The sequence below is a fragment of the Athene noctua genome, unplaced genomic scaffold (assembly GCF_965140245.1).
Source record: "Athene noctua unplaced genomic scaffold, bAthNoc1.hap1.1 HAP1_HAP1_scaffold_44, whole genome shotgun sequence".
NCBI classification, from domain to species: domain Eukaryota; kingdom Metazoa; phylum Chordata; class Aves; order Strigiformes; family Strigidae; genus Athene; species Athene noctua.
The window spans coordinates 1,199,944-1,210,865 of record NW_027437540.1 but is presented as its reverse complement, the minus strand read 5'-3'; positions in this window follow the sequence as shown (position 1 = coordinate 1,210,865).

The following is a 10,922-nucleotide window of genomic DNA, read 5'->3' as shown; positions in this document are numbered from 1 at the left end:
GGCTGCATTCAATCTGGCCCGTCCCATTTTCCACAAAGGAGGTTTTGAGCTACACTGTGCAGTGTCATACCGCCCTATCTACTGAATTTCTCCCCTTGAACCTGGGAATAGCCAGGTCTGAACACCCACTGCTCCATTCAAATCACTGAAGGACCAGAGGTGTGACTTTATTGGGTTTATTTTTCCCCACTCCACCCGGGATGCGGTTCCCACGTTAAAGCTGTTACACTAATGGGACCTATCAGAGGATTCCCCAAAATTTGATTCAGTCTTCAGGGGTACGGGTCGATTGTACCCTCGGGTGTATAAAGGCAATGGCAGGAAGTGATTTATGTCACTTCTTGTGACATGAACATTCTTTGTCACTTCTTGTGACATTTGTTTCATTGGCTAATGCTTTTTTGTAGGGGTAAAAATAATATTCCTTTGCAGGGGTAGATCTTGTATCCTCAGCCTAACCTGAGCTCGCCAGACCGTATACGAGACCTTTCTGTAGGGACTGAAAGAACCTGTGTACATCTGAATGAGTGAAAATGGAACTGGTTGGCTACAGTTCCCCAAAGAAAGGAACACTGATAAGTCTTATTTCTTGGTCAGAAATGCCATATCTGATAATCTGAAATATCAGATACCTGTGCCTAATCTTAAGTCATTGACAGGCTCTTTCCCTGGGAGAAAGGTATTCCATAGGCAAGGGGGGAAGTGCTGTGCAGTAGTGTAATCAAAACTGGGATAAGAAGATTGATAGTCTTCAGAGAAGGATGGAAACCATTATTATTTCATGCTTCCTAGAAAGTTTTCTGTATCAGCCCTGTAATTATGCAGTATGAAAGTATTGGAAGCATAAAAGCTATACACCTGAGAACAGCTAGTGAGTGCACATAGTGGAAGATACAATGGCTACTTGTCGAGTTTGGATAAATGTTCTTTGTGAAATTGCTTATTTCAATTGAGTGGTCCAGATCTCATGAATTAAATGCATATTAAATTATTATGAGTTTTGGTGGCTTCTGATGCAATTTTAGTAGTTTTCTTTTGGGTGACTACTATACTTGTTTTACCAGCATGTACGTAGGTGCTGTGCCTTCAGGCAGCTGAAATAACATTGAACTAGATAATTTTCTTGTGTAAGCTCGCAGTAAATGGTACTGATTTCTTTGATGTACAGTAGATGATCATTTTGCATTGTGGTTAGATGGCAAGTGTATGTTGGTTTCAAATTCATGCCGAGTAGATATTTCAGAGACTTTGATACTCGTATTCAGTGAAATGCTTGGGTTCGTGTTGACTTGTATGTTAATTATAACAATAACTAAATAATAAGGGGTAGAATTACTGAAATAATGTAATTTAATAGCATTTTATGCCCAACTCTTGACTTAAAACAAAAAGACCTCTCTCCTCCCCCTTAAAAAGAACCTACTTGGGAAATAAATATTTGAGGGGCAAATTAGCTTAAATATTTGCCTAATGCTAGCAGATCTTGGTGCGAGTTGGGTACTGAGGTGGATTTCGTTGCTGTTGTATCTTTACTTTAAACCCACCAACACCAGGCTGTTTTGTCTGCTAACTTAATCTAAAATCATTTTACGTCAGTCTCTACACCTACTGATTTCCATTGACATATAGAGAATGAAAATCTAAATCACTGTTCCATTGATCTTGGGTGCTCTTACAGATGTGACTTTTACTTTGGTCACTGATGATGGCTGGCTGAAAATGACTTGTATAGACCAGTGGTGGGAGTAGACCTCAGGTCATCAGTCCCCTGCTCTGCCCAGTGCATCTAATACTGCCTGTGCATTGGTTGCACACTCTGATCAGCTCAGTTAGGATTCTTCATGGTATTACTTACTAGAGGAAGTATAGTAGTGGACTGTGGATTCCTGAAGAAAAGAAAAATTACAAAATGGTATAGACAGTTATTAAAAAAAAAATACAAACCAAAACTGTTTGTGTGTATGCCCTTGCAGTCATCTGGGAGCTCCCGCTCTAGCCACTACCTCTCTGAGGAAAAATGTAACTTGTATGGCCGTTCTCCCAATTTAGATCTTTTTAATAAAAGGTGGAGTTGGAGCTAAACTGTTGGTTAAATCTGTAAATTGACAAAAACAAAAGGGAAAAAAACTTTCTTCACCATTCTTCTTGCCAGCTGGCATCTCAACAGGTCTATTTTATGTTTCAGTTATGCTGAACGACTAACTTCCACACAGTAGGTACTTCTACATTGTGAAGTCTTTAAATATTCTATCGTGGCTAATTTAAACCAGTATGAAAATGAAAAAGGTGGTTGATGGAGGAAAGGATGGTGTAATGAAATTGAGGGCGTCAGAAGTCAGAAAGGGAGAAGACAGTAATGATGAGTATCATAACTACAGAGGTATTATTTTAAGGCTGTTATTAAAGAGTGTTCTGCCCATTCTGCTTGCCTTGAGTTCTTTGGCAAAGTTTTGTGGCTGCCATTTTTTTTGTTATTGGTGATTTTTTATGGATACAGACATGGTATTACTTAGAGGTCTTAAAACTGTTTGCTTGAGTCCCTTGTCGGATGGACGGCCGGGTTGCTGAAATGTTGAGGTGCCAGGTTTCGACTGTAACAGCTGTAATCCTTATGTTTCCCAAAAGCCTTTTGGTCAATCTAGAAAAGATTATGCATGGGTCCTGAAGACTGTACTTTCCTGGCTAGATTCCTGTAATGTGGGAAAGAGAAGTGGAGAAAAAGACATAATATATCACAGGAACTGGATTTTTTAAGTGGTATTTTTAAAGGAATCATTCCATTTCCCTTTCCAAAACGTGAAAGTATTTGGTATGGATAACATAATTGTCTTGTTCATTGTTTATACTCTTAAGGCCAATCTGCTTAGAAAAAGCAACAACTATTAACGGCCTTTGAATTCAGAGTCTTTCATGTTGCAGTGTGTCTATTTACCGGTCTGTAGGCTCCTAACATACTGAGTTGAAGAGGTTAACAAGCGTACCCTGGAGTGTTACTTTTATTTTCTGTTCTGCGACACTTCGCAAAATCCCATTATACAATTGAGTAGTATTATAATGTTAAAATGATAATTTATTCTGCATTCCGTTAAAATTGGATCTTTTCTCTTGTGTATTGGCCCATGCGTTTTGTACAAAGCCTGTAATTTAAACACTACACCGTAGAAATGCCCTAAATTAGTAACCTTTTGCCTTTGCTACCTTAATTACATCTCATTATTTAGTACTTAAAGAGCAACCTCTAGCTATTGGTTAAATATTTGCTAGCTAATTAGATTTGTCATGTTAAAGAAAACAGTAGCCCTTGCCTCTGTTCTAATTTGAATGGCGTTTCAGAGTTTTGAGAAAATTCCATGCTTTGCTAGAGGAAAAATAAACTTTTTGCATTTTCCTTATTTATTTCAGTTCTCCTTAATGGGCATCGTGCGTTAGCTGTCTGCTACATTCCAATGCGCAACTGAATGTCTGTCTTAAGTATTTCCAAGAAGACTGTTGTGTTTCAATAGGTTCTATGTCTTCTGGCTACATTTATTCCTTTTAGCTTTTATGAACATCTAATATACTCGATTTCTTTTCTCTTTTTTTTTTTTTTTTTTTTTGTGGACACAAACATGAATCAGATTACCTGTTGGCTACTAAGAGCTGTCTTTCAGATTTTTACCTCCTTTTGGGAAGAACTCGGTATTGTTTGACACAAGGAATATGATTCATTAAAACATCTGTTGAATTGTCTCTTCTGACAAATTTAAAGATCATGTCTCCTGTTTGTTTGTTGGGGTTTTTTTGTTTAATTGTATGCAGAAATTATAAACTGCAGAAGTTAGGAACAGCTTGCAGATTGACTCAATCTTCGGTGTTTTATTCACGTCTACCAGATTGTACTCTTACTCTTTTGGTTTATCTTTTGCTTTTTTTTTTCCTTTGTATAAAAGCATGTGAAGAGATCGTAGTTTATAATTGCAGTTAGTAAAAACTCTATGATGTGAAATTCCCTGACATATGCAAAGATATCCTGCTTAATTTCCTCTTTCACTTTTTTTTTTTTTTTTTTTTTCTGAGATCCACACTAGTGGAAACTTGTCTACAACAGAATTGTCTGTCTGACTTTATTCCTACCCAACACTAAACTCTTTCTCTCTTTCTCTAGTTCTTAAATTGTTGCCTGTAGTGTCCATTTACTTTTGGAAGCCCAGTGTCTCCAAAAAGTTCCTTCACCCATTCTTCCCTTATTTTTTGTTACGTTACAGGTTAGAAATTGCAGACTGGCATGGTTACACTTTGAGGTATAACTCTCCATTTATGCTTATTGTTGTGATATCACTGACCTTTTACTTTTAACAAAGGCATCAGAGAGAAATGGAGAAAAACACATTGACAGAAGTCTTCACCTTGCTTATTTGTTTTTTCTTCTGTGGGAAACCCATCTATGGAACAAGAAATGTTTGGCCTCTGTGCATAAATTTGTTCCTGTGAAAACCAGTTTTAATTTCTGAAATGTATTTTATTAAACTTTTATTGAGGGTAGTGGTGGGCAGAATACCAGCAGTGCCTTTACAGAGAAACCAGTTGGCCTGTCCGATTTAGGCTGAGTACTTAACTTTTGAAGTAGATAGTTTATCTGAAAAATTCATGTTTTGTTTCCTGTTTCACTGTTTGTACACTCTGTATCTGTAAGTTCCGAAACCATGACTTCACCGTTCATGTGAGGGTTTGAGTGATTTGTTGGTTATTGTCTGTATTTATTCTTGATTTTAAATTCAGCAAGGCAATCTGTAAAGGCAATGACTGACTAAAAGGGCCTGTTGTGCTTTGCAAAAAAAAAATAAAAATTTCTGTGGAAACCTTTCCCTGAGAATGGTTTTCTAGATTTATGGGGATTACAAAGCATTAAGAAGGGTCATTCCTTAATTTTCTTTCCAACCAAAAATGCTGAGATACAATTTTATCAGGTATTAGTAAAAATTGAAAAGTATGCTTTGTGTTCTGGGACTGGTGCCACCATCTGTATTTGCAACTCCCAAGACAGGTGTAAGAGTGCAAGCTTTTCCTCATTGCCGTTGGACTGCTTCAACAAGATGATGACATTTCTGTTCTGTTGCATCTGTTTTATTTACTTCACCTTCAAAACCCCTTTTTTTTTTTTTTTTTTTTTTTTTTTCTTTTTCGAAGTTTAGGGTCACTGCAAAGGAGTTTACTCTTATGGGTGGGGAAAGGAAAGAAAAAAGTCATAACCCTTTGTTTTGATCACAGGTGTATTTTTCTGGTAGGAGGTCACATTTAATTTGTGTAGCATGTTTGGGTGATTCTGGAGCAGATCCTCAGCCAGAATGAATTACCACGGGAGTTAATAGCTCTGTTAACACAAGCTGAGGTCTGTTCTCTAGCCCAGGCAGGTTTATTGATTTTTTTAATGCAACAAGTGGGACTGTAAATTTTAAAATTTCATTAAATGTCCAGTAAACTGTAGTAGTTTTTAAAAAGATATTCAAAGTCTTGTCACATTTTCTGTGAATGTTATTAGAACTGATGTTGTCTCTTAATTTATTCATATTTTGATTGGGGATCAAATGGAGGGTGTTACCTTGCTGTGCACATGCTGCTTTTTTAAAAGAGTGTGTTTATCACGTGAAAGATAGTTGAAATGCGTGCAAGTCTGGACGCTTGCAATCAGTGTTTCAGGAGGCTTTTCAGTCCTCACTGAGGCACTTAGTCTGCTGCAGTTCTAGTCTGAGCAGTAGGAAGCCCTCTTTAGACCTGTTCTGTCCAGGACTGTTTCAGGTGCTCTATCATGGGAAATAGGCCACTTTATTAGGTCAACTAAATATAGATTTAAATGTTTAAATTCTGTTTTGAAAAATACATATGCTTCAAAGGGGTCCATTTTTACAAGAAATAAGATTGCCTCTCTCTTTTTTGTTAACGATTGCATTGCATACAGAACAGTGTTGTTTTCATTGAAAAATGGATTGTTCCAGCAGAGTGCAGCAAAAGACAAATATTGTAAATATGTTAGCTTTCCTGTCAAGAGTTGGCACATTGTTAAAAAGGAAGAATTTAGATAAGGAGCTCATAACTCATAAAATACTGAATAAATTTTGGGGGAACTGTATAAGAAGATTGCAGTTTAGTTAAGGTCTTTCTGCAGGTTTTTTCTTCCCCAACTCCAAGACATTGGTGGAATTTAATACAAAAATAATCACTAAAGAAGTGTTACTATATAGTGATTAAGTAAAGTCTAAGGTCTCTCAAGCATTCCTTGCATTCCTAAATGGAAGCAGAACTTTGAATTGTAGGTAGATAAATGCTACTGGTTAGTAATTTATCTGAGGCTGAACTGCAAACCGATGGAGGAGTTGAGATTACAGTTCCTGATTTTTCCCTTCTTCCCATACTTAAGCTATTAGACTCCCCTGCCTTTTCTAATTTTAGCTACTGATGTTTGTTTTGGTTTTTTTTTTCCTCCTGCTTGATCGCTTAGAAGTTAACAAGCCTTAGTTTTTCGGCCTTTGTTTCACCACGACATGCAAAAATTTCCTTTAGCCTTTTGAAGCTTTACTTTAAATGACACTGTTAAGAAAAGATTGCATAGTTACTTTGACCCTTAAAAATGTAAATAATACTGTGCAAATACTGGTTTCTGGATAATGTATACAATTTGAGTCAGTCTTCTCGTCTAATTTTGAGGAAAATTCCCAGTGATGCAAAAGGATTCTTTCCTGTTCCTTATGTCTGCATGTCTAAACTCACTTTAGGATATTTTTTGTTCATATAGGCATAGCTTTGCTGTGCCTATTAGAATAATACGTTATTGCTAATATTAGCAATAACAGTGAAGAGACCATCTAGAAATACAGGATTTTTATAACACTAAAGCCAGTAGTAGATTTCAGAAGCTGAAAAGAGGACATTTAGTCTTAAAACATGTTAATGAGTATAAGAGCTACATATTTAGCTAAGAAAAAAGTGAATAATATGTATATTCAGCGATTGAGAATTAAAATGGATATGTAAAATATTTCTTAAGAAATCTCAAAGGAGTGTAGTTTTCCTTAACCCATCTGTTAAAATTTGTATCATTTGAATCAAGCCATACGTTTTCACTAATAGTTTCCAGTGTTGTTCCCATATCAGAATCTGCAGTTAGAGCCCTACGCAGGCATCTGTTTTCACTGTCTGGGTTGCAGCCTCATCCCCCGGTCCTCCTGATCCTGGGTTTCGAAATGCCTTGCACTGCCACAGTTAAAGTGGGAGATGTTCCCAGAGTTCCTTCTCAGCTCATTAATCAACATGAACAGGTCAAATGAGAGACTGAGGATGTGTCTGGGTTCCCCGTCCACTCATCTGTGGGCACTGGAGACCCGTCATCCTGACAGTATGCCCTCCCATTCTTCAGTGGGTCCCCTTCCCCACGAGTCGCCCTTCCCTGACCCCTTTGCCCAGTAGAAGTTGCAGTATTGCTGGTTGCAATAGTCCCTCCTTCTCCTCCTGCTCCTCCGCACTGGTCAGACGAGGGCAGTTCCCCAGGGCGCAGTGAGAGAAATAACCTGTGGAGAAACTAATGTTGCCATGCTGAAAGGGTGGGGTTGTTTGTCTGGAGAGAAAGCAGAGGAGGCTTTTAGGAGGCTGTCCCAGCATTCCGGTCTGCTGCAACCACCAGTTCCCCATGTCTGCTGGCTCTGACAGCTGATGGTAACAGCCTCTGATGTATGCTGAACGATTTTCCTCTACTGTGACCTTGAATCTCAGATGTCAGTAAAAGAAAGTTTAAGTTGAAAAAGCTGGGGTTTGGTTCTGATCAAGATCTTTAATGCAGTTTGAAGTGACTCTAAATTTCTGGAGTGTCTATAGACTCGCGTTAGGTTCAAGGCACCCTGTGTATCGGCTGCTGCGCAAGCAGAGTAAGGTTTTTCTTTCTCTTTTTTTCTGAAGATCTTGCAATTTCATTACACCAAATCCTAACCAAGTTTTGAGCTTAAATCTAACATCCTTGAGTAAGGAAGGATGAGGGTCAGAGTGGTAAGAACATGGAGGTATTTAGGAAAGCTGTTACACAGTAAGATGATTCTGGGTTCATTTATTGGCTTTTATAATACTGGTTTTTGTTTAAATTTTTGGATCTGTCTCAGTCTGTAGTCTGAAGGGAATTAGTTACTGACCTTTCCCATACCAGAAAATCTTTTAACAGAGCAAGAACGGTGCAAAGCTCATCTAGTATTTTTCTTGCCTTATCTTTGTAAAGTCTTTATTTACAAGAAGAAAAAGGGGAATACATTTAAGAATCACTTATTAATGAGAAAATGTGATTGTTGGAATGTCATTATTCTTGCAAAAGTCATGCTTAATTTTACAGAGCACATTGTTAGACTTGGTAAACTAAAGAAAAAATGGTCAACAAATACAGGCTGTAAGGATCAGGAAGAAAAGTTTAACATTCTCTCCAAATAGTGTGGGACATCTGGAAATGACCAATTTTAGGCCTGCCCTACAGTATTCCTTATCTTAACATTTCTTTTGTGGTAGCACAGTGTGGCCACTGTCAAGTTGGAATCCTTTTCTGCAGGCAGTCCAAACTTAAAATACCAATAATTGCCTCAGATATTGTACAATCTAATACAGCATTTCTCTGCCCTTTTTCTAACATAATGAGTACCTTCACACAGATTGATTTGTTGTTGTTGTTTTCCCCTGCCGTTTGCAAGTTGGAAATGAGGAAAGTGCCTAGAATTTAGACAACAAACAGCATCTCGTTGTTTTACAGAAGCATTGCTTTAATGTTATAAAAATGGATTTTTTACATTGTCACAGGCAGCAGTCAGGAGCCAGTTTCTGACTTTGCCTTCTGGCAGGCCCAGCTGTATACCTGCCAGCTGAGTGGGATTTCTGTGTAGGTAGTTGTTATTTGTATTTTTAGTTACCAGTTGCTTCATTAATTCCGCTAGGAAGACCACGAGTAGATCTGAAATCACAATTTGAAAAACTTGCGGAGTTTACAGATGGCAAAGATAAAGGTGTCATTGGAAAGATTTAATAATAATAATAATAATAATAAATGAATCTGAAGATAGTAATAAAAGCTGTTCGGATTGAGGAGACTTTGGGATGATAATTATCATTATGGAAGTCGGTAGGTTGGTTCTGAAATCAGTATATGAACTGGTCATTAGTCCTTGAGAGCCATTTTTTGAAAGTAGTAGAATGAGGGTTTCAAAAATTCATCAAGTGGGAAGAATGTTAAGATAGTAGCTACAAAGAGCATACTCACTGAGTTTTTTTGAGGTGAGGAAAAGAGAAGGTAGAGTGATAACTTGAAGAGAATATGATGTGCCTGTGTTTTTTATGATTCAGTCACGGTACAAACTATAAGCCTCTGGACTGACTATGGCACATGAACTGCATGCAGAGAAAGAGAAGAGATTCAAGGCCCTGAAATACAGAGCTGTCTTTGTTATCATGATACCAGACCCTTTGCAGCCTTCGTTTTTACGTTTCCAGGCACTGCAACTAGTAGGAGGTATTTATGATCTGCACAGAGTCTGCACAGAGACTGTTCATGGAGGTTGTGGGGCAGTTGGGAAGGAGATCTGAGCCTTGGATGGGTCTGTGAAGCCTAGAAGAGAGGTGGGGGCAGACTATTTTGAAGGAAGATATTGTGTAGGAAAGCACTCTCTACATAGAGTTATCGGTGCGAGGAAGAGTAGGAAAGAAGGTTAATCATAGCTCAAGGGAAGTCCATGTGTGTGAATGGCTGTTGCTATTGGGTAAGAAAATAAGAGTTTAGGAAGACTGGGGACTGGAGAAATGTGGTAGAGGTTGTGCTTGGAAGAAAAGATGGGTAAGATGACGTGCTGAAGTGAGGAAGAGAATCTGGAACTTTCAGACAAAATGAGACAAATTATTTTTACACATACTACTTTGTCTTAGTTTTTAAATCCAAATAATCAATGTATGGAGGCCTAGAAATTATTTAAAACAGGAGTGGGTGTCTAGGTTTTTTGTGTCCTGGTTGGGAGGGGAAAGGAGGGTGAAGAGGAAGAACACCCAGAAAGAACAGGAGGTAGTCATGCTTCAGAGCAATAATAAATACTTCGTAGAGATAAAGCAACATTTATGCTGCTTTTACACTTTGTCGCAGTTGATTCTTTCCACCTAGTAAAGATAATAAATGAATAATAAAATATTTGTGTTTGAAAGTTCTTCCTTGGTTTTCACGAAGAGGATTTATTTTCTGTCAGTCCACTACAGTGTAACACTGATTAGTGCATGTAATGTATTATTCATACTGTTCTAGTTTCATCCCCTTAGTAATGCCAACATGTGATGGTTTGACTCTGGCTAAATGCCAGGTATCCACCCAGTCGCATTATCACTTCCCCCCCCCTTCCCTTTGTTTTCTCAACAGGGTAAAGAGGGGTAAGAAGATAAACTAACCCTTGTGGGTGAAACAAAAGCAGTTTTAATATAAGCAAAGCAAAGCAAAAGTCCGTGCACAGAAGCAAAAGCAAACAGATTTATTCTCTCCTTGCCATGGACAGGCGCTGTCGGGCCTTCTCAGGAAGCGGGGCTCCAATACGCGAAGTGGTTGCCTCGGAGGACCGAGGGTGACCCCCACCCCCTTCCTCCTTTCTCCCAGCTTTATACTGAGCAGACGTCACATGGTGGAATATCCCTTGGGTCGGTTCGGGTCAGCTGTCCTGGCTGTGTCCCCTCCCGAGATCTTGCCCACCCCGTCCCACTGGGGGAAATGTCCGAAAGAGCCTTGGTGCTGTGTGAGCACTGCTCAGCAGCAGCCACAGCACCAGGGTGCTGCCAACACCCTGCCAGCTCCCAGCATAAACCACAGCACCGTGAGGGCTGCTGTAGGGGAAAACCGATTCCAGTTCAGCCAGACCCTGTACAGTCTAGAAATGGGGTTTGTGCTTTAAGTG